The sequence below is a fragment of the Homarus americanus genome, unplaced genomic scaffold, assembly GCF_018991925.1.
Source record: "Homarus americanus isolate GMGI-L3 unplaced genomic scaffold, GMGI_Hamer_2.0 scaffold40856, whole genome shotgun sequence".
Classification (NCBI taxonomy): domain Eukaryota; kingdom Metazoa; phylum Arthropoda; class Malacostraca; order Decapoda; family Nephropidae; genus Homarus; species Homarus americanus.
In genome coordinates, this window is record NW_024734615.1 from 5,525,943 (window position 1) to 5,532,420 (window position 6,478).

Genomic DNA, 6,478 nt, shown 5'->3' on the forward strand with positions numbered 1-6,478 from the left:
TGTGGATAAGCCAGTCTTTCATGCTGCTTGAAGACTGGGAGCGTGATCAGTTTCTCCTCCATCCTGTGTGAGTGCGAATCTCCGGGGGTCACCATTTGTAGGGTTTCGTGAATAAGCCAGTCTTCTATGCTGCTTGAAGACTGGGAGCGTGATCAGTTTCTCCTCCATCCTGTGTGAGTGCGAATCTCCGGGAGTCACCATTTGTAGGGTTTCGTGATATAATGTTGTCTAGCACTCAGGATGGATGGAAACTCTAAGGTGGTTTTCTTATATAATATAAGTTACAGTATTACCCCGCCTAACGCTGTTTCACTTAACGCGTTTTATCATATACGCGGTGCCTCGCCAGAGCTGAACTTTCACTTAACACTGATTTTTTCCACATATACCCGGTGAGTGTCCGGCTCGAGATGCTATTTTTAGATTTGCCCCACCCTGCCTGACTGCCTGTTTTAGCTCATAAAATTCATACAAATTACCCGGCCAGAATATAATTTACATTGCTGGAATTCTTATAATTTGGTGATCATTTTGAATATAAACATCATATATTTTGCATTAGACATACAAATTTTAGATAAAATGTTTTCTCAAGTAAATATGTTATCTTTTGTGCAAAATATATGACATTTATATTCAAAATATTCCTGGTCTTACAAGGAATCCAGCAATGTCAATTATATTATCCTAACTTTAGTCTGAGGTATTATTTAATACAAAATGTTAAAATTTATTTTTTTCACCCACTCTTCTCTTGAAGGGACGATTGGTGGGGGGTGGGGGGAGGGTTGGGACTGACCGCGCGGTTGGAAGAGGGGGGAGGCAAGGTGGGGTACTTTGATTGACAGATAGTGTCCTGAAGAATATTTTTTTTTATTAACTGAAGATATTTGTTTTAGCTCATAAAATTCATACAAATTACCCGGCCAGAATATAATTTACATTGCTGGAATTCTTATAATTTGGTGATCATTTTGAATATAAACATCATATATTTTGCATTAGACATACACATTTTAGATAAAATGTTTTCTCTAGTAAATATGTTATCTTTTGTGCAAAATATATGACATTTATATTCAAAATATTCCTGGTCTTACAAGGAATCCAGCAATGTCAATTGTATTATCCTAACTTTAGTTTGAGGTATTATTTATTAAAATTTAGTGGTTTTCCCCCAAAAATTTCTCAGAGAGGGAAGAGCCAGCAGTGTAGTGTGAGAAGAGGGGGAGGGAGTTGAGTCCATTATTTGAATGGACATTAACTTGGCGACTGTATTTCTCTATTTCTCTTAAGTATTAATTGTGTGCATGTACCATCATAAAATTAAGATGTTATTTTTACTACAACATAGTTATGTGTCTTCAAAAAGTGGAGTTTGGGGGTCGGGCTGGTTTCTATTGGAATTAATCCCATATGTTCTGTTGTTCACTTAACGAGGATTTCACTTAACACGGGACCCTCTGGGTTCTATTGACCGCGTTAAGTGGGGTACAACTGTATATGGTAGACAGTCTGGTGCTGGAGGTGCCATGTGGTGAGGAGCTGCTCAGTAGACACGTTCGGTGAGTAGCGTGTTGAAGGAGGTAGATGTGCAGGAGCTTCGTTAGAGAAGATGTTGCCTGTTGCTGGCCTCCTGGTTGAATGAAAGCTGGACAGCGAGGAGCTTGCTGGGAGGAGGTGTTGCGTGTTCAGGAACCTTAGAGCAGAATGAGAGAGCTGGTTGGTGAGGATGCTCAGAGAAGGACAGCTGGTGGGTCGTCATGCTCGCCGGCGGGAGCGAGGACCGCCAGGCAGGCGGAGGAGAAGCGAGGGCTGCCAGGCAGCGGCGGAGGAGGAGGTGTTGCGTGTTCGAGAAGAGAGGCCAGAATGAATCTCAATGGAGAGACAGAGCTTATATACCCAGCAGCCGTGAGTCAACCGTGAGTCACCGTGGGAAACCCCGGTCTTTTGACTCAGTCGCTAGGATACTGTGGCATCTGGTGACGCCCCCCCCTGGGCCGCTCGTTTGGTTGCTAGGGAAGACGTAGCAGGTGGCATGCGGCTACGCAGTTGTAGGGGAGACGTCCACTACAGTACACTAACCAGATATTGTAGGAGTTGTCGAACTGTTGTACAAGAACAGGAGAATCGACCCAAAGGAATGTGAGTTCAGTAGTGCTGGATATGACTCATTTATGAACCTTTCTTAAGAAACTTGCAAGAGGGGTGTGGTTATCTATGCTAGGCAAGACCTTGGAGCCAGCCAGGCGAGGGTACAGGGAGAGGATGTTTTTGAAGAGTCCAAGTGGTGTAAAATTAAACTTTTTTTTTAAGGGCATTAGCCCACCCGGGCACAGGTCATTTTTAATGACCCACATCAAGGCCGGGGGGGGTGATAATATAATTAAATAAGAACAATTATAATTATGATAATAATAATGATAATAGTAATAAAATTAATAAAAATATATAAAAATAAACAACAATTATAATACTGTACAAGAAAAAATATTAATAATAATGATAAAGACCCATAAATAAATACAAAATTAAAAAAAAAGAAGATCTATAGTGAGAAACAATATGTTTGTTGTGTTGTCAGAGTAAGAGAAACAATTGAGACCCTGCAATTGTGTGTAAATGAGGCAGAAAGTCAGATCAGCAACCTGGGACTTGGTCACAATTTTCGTGATGCCATATGGCAGCAGGGTCTACCATGAGACAACACATTATGCTTCCAATATCTTCCCAGGCGGTAGTACCTCCCTGTTTGGTAGCCGCCTCCTACCTGCTACTGTACATCCAAACTAAAGGAAAGGGACTTACTTATTGTCAGGTGTATCTACAGATCCCCAAACTGTGGCCCACTAAATCAAAGGGACTTAAGAGCCTTTATAGACAATGCCGCAATGCTCAACCCTAGCCACCTCCTTATCATGGGGCACTTTAACTATGGCGACATCGACTGGAGAAACGAGTTCACCCCAAGTGACTTGAATAGCCCTGCTACTCTTTTTTGTAGAAACTCTGAGAGATAATTTTCTGTTTCAACATGTTAGGGACCCGACACATTACAGAGGGGAGCAAACACCCAAGCCACTAGACCTCATCATAACAAACGAGGAAGGTATGGTGGCCAAACTGGAACACCTTGCCCCAGTTGGCACCAGTCACCATATAGTGTTGTCGTTCAGATTTAACTGTTACCTAGTTCAAGATAACGCCAGGCCAATGGGCAAATATTACAGGGGAAATTACAACGGGATGACGGAAGAGATGAGGGGTATCCACTGGCCTGACTCATTAAGACACAAGAACGCAGACACTACGCTGAATATGATAACTAGTAAAGTGACCTATATGATCGATAAATACATACCCAAGCCAAACCCAGTGCCTCTATACTGTATAGGAATACGAGGGGATCCCTACACATGAACCATGCAGCGGTCGATAGAGTTAAGAAGAAAACCCAGAAATTCAAAACGTGGGTTGGGTCAAATGATGAGCAGGACAGGAGGATGTATACAAGAGCCAGAAACCAAGCAAAGATAGAATGTAGAAGGGCTGAAAAGGAGTTCCAGAGGCTGGTTGCAAGCGAGGTCAAGTCAAACTCAAAGGTGTTTTACCGCTATGCAAAGTCAAAATTAAAAATGCGAGTAGGAGTATCAGACCTCAGGCTTCAAGATGGTAGTTATGCAAATTCTGACCAGGATTAAGCTGAGGCATTGAACAGCTTCTTTTCCTCGGTGTTCACAAGAGAGGATGCAATTAACCTTTCTGCGTTTGAGGACAGATGGTTCGACACAGCACTGACCTTCATTGTGTTCACAGAAGAGGGTATTAGAAATAAACTGTCAAAGCTAAAAGTCCATAAGAGTCCCGGCCCTGACAAGGTGCATCCTAGAGTGCCAAAAGAGTTGAGCAACGAGCTTGCCGAGCCCCTGAAGATCCTGTTTTGTAATTGCCTGGATGAACAAAAGGTCTCCAGTGAATGGAAAGTGGCTTATGTGAGTCCTATCTTCAAGAAGGGCGATCGTCACTCCACGAACAGCTATAGACTAGTGAGCCTGACCAGCATAATATGTAAAGTACTTGAGAGTATTATCAGAGAAGCCGCGATGGAACATCTACTACGAAACAACCTTGTAAAGGATTGCCAACACGGTTTTATGCGGGGGCGCTCCTGCTTAACACAATTGCTCAAGGTATTGGATATTTGGACCCATATTCTGGAACGGGGTGGTAATATCGACAATATTTACCTAGATTTTGCCATGACTTTCGACAGTGTACCCCACGAAAGGCTGAAAATCAAACTGGAAGGGTATTGAATTCGGGGAAATGTCCTAGCGTGGATAAAAGTCTCTACATGACCGCAAGCAGTGTCTGGTGATTAATGGCACGAAATCATCATCCGTACCTGCCACAAGCGGGGTACCACAGGGCAGTGTATTGGGCACGCTATTGTTTGTTTGTTTCTTAAATGACATGCCTGAAATTGTACACTCCTCCATACAAATGTTTGCCGATGACGCCAAGTTATTTCTGGAAATCAAGAACCAAGCGGACTGTGAAGAGCTGCAGAAGGACCTGTGTGGGCTCCAAGAATGGTCTAAGAAATGGCTGCTGAGATTCAATGTCACAAAGTGTAAGAGGATGCACCTGGGGCGTACCAACGGTAAGGAGGCGTATCATATGTCCCAACGGGATGAAGAAACTGTACTATTTGAGACTAAATGTGAGAAGGACCTAGGTGTGTATGTTGACAATGAGCTGAAGTTCTCAGGCCATTGTGAGAAGAAGGTAAATCAGGCAAATAAATTATTGGGTCTTATAAGAAGGTCGTTCAGATTTCTAGACGATCCGTCCCTCGTAAGGATCTTCAAGAGTGAAGTGCTTCCCCATCTGGAGTACTGTCACCCCGTCTGGTCCCCGAGATATGCTAGGGACTGTCAGTTGGTTGAAAATGTTCAAAGGAGGGCCACCAGCCTGGTGTCTGCCCTTTGGCACCTCAGCTACCCTGAGAGATTGGAGCGCCTGAATTTGCCTAGCTTATACTACAGATGGGCAAGGGGTGACCTAATAGAGGTGTATAAGCATCTCAAAGGGCACTACTCATCCTTACTTGGAGCTGGCGGACGCTCGCCCCATAAGGGGTCACAGCTCAAGATTGAAGAAGCCGCAAGTCCAGAAAACTGTGAGGGCAAACTTTTTCGGAGTGAGAGTTGTGAACTCTTGGAACAATCTACCAGAAAGTGTTGTGACGGCACCGAGTGTGAGCTCTTTCAAGACAAGACTTGACCAACACTGGAGCGGGTTCAGGTACATTCAGGTGCTGGTGCATGCCCAGTACTTGCCAACAGTGCATAACAGAGACGTGACCGATCGCCCAAGCGGCTAACGAGCCGATCATTAGGTGAAGAGGATAAAAGGGTAAAAAGAGAAGACCTCCAGAGCAACTCCTCTACTATGCAGCAACTTCCCAGCACCTGGCTGCTCTGTGCATATAATATATATAAAGAAAGCGCCATTGTGAGTTTCCTTTCTCACCTCCATCCTTAGTGCGAGATCTATATGTACGTATGTATGTGAGCCTAACAAAGAGAAAATAAACAAACACAAAGAGAAATCAGACTGCTGGCCACATACACTACGCTACAGTGGCTCCACGAAATTGAAGAAAAGGCAAGTAGATATAGGGGTACACCTAGGCCTGTTGGTGGTTGGAAAAACCATGCGGGAGCTGGCATGTCTGTGCCAAGTCAGAACCAGCGAAATCTTAATTCAAGATGAAGAACATGTTGAAGTGAATAGTGATGTAAAAGATTGGAATTATTGTAGTGGATTCCTCCCCTACAAACGCTGTGTGTCGCTTATTAGCCGACCCCTGCGAATCTCCCAGCGTATCCTTTGTGGTCAAGGTCAGGTAACCAGCGACGCCGAACAAAGCGGGGGCCTACCATCAAGCCACGCCTACCCCCGCTATATAAGACCTCACCTGGCCGTCATCGACCTCTTTCTACTTACTGCCACCAGCAAGCAACATCTCTCAACAGCTCCACACCACACGCTCCCTCAGAAAGCTCCTCGCCCTACAGGAACTCTGAGCAAGCTTCGCCAGACCTAGTATCTCTTTAGCACTGTGCTGTTCAACAATAAATATACGGGAAACACATTGTGACTTTCTATTCTGCCTCAATCCTGAGTGTTGGATATATTACATGCACGTACGTTGTGAGGCCAAATAAGAGACCCTGACAACCTGCCACACAGTACGCTACAATTGGTGACCCCTGTAGCCGTGAACACCACACTCCTTTCTGCTGCCTTACTCCTGGAGCTGAGAAGATCGTCCTGCCTGCTGCCAGCCTAGGGCAACCGCCTTACCCACACCACGTGCTACCCCACTCCTCCATGACGACACCATGTGCTACCCCACTCCTCCATGACGACACCATGTGCTACCCCACTACGACACCATCTCACGACCGTG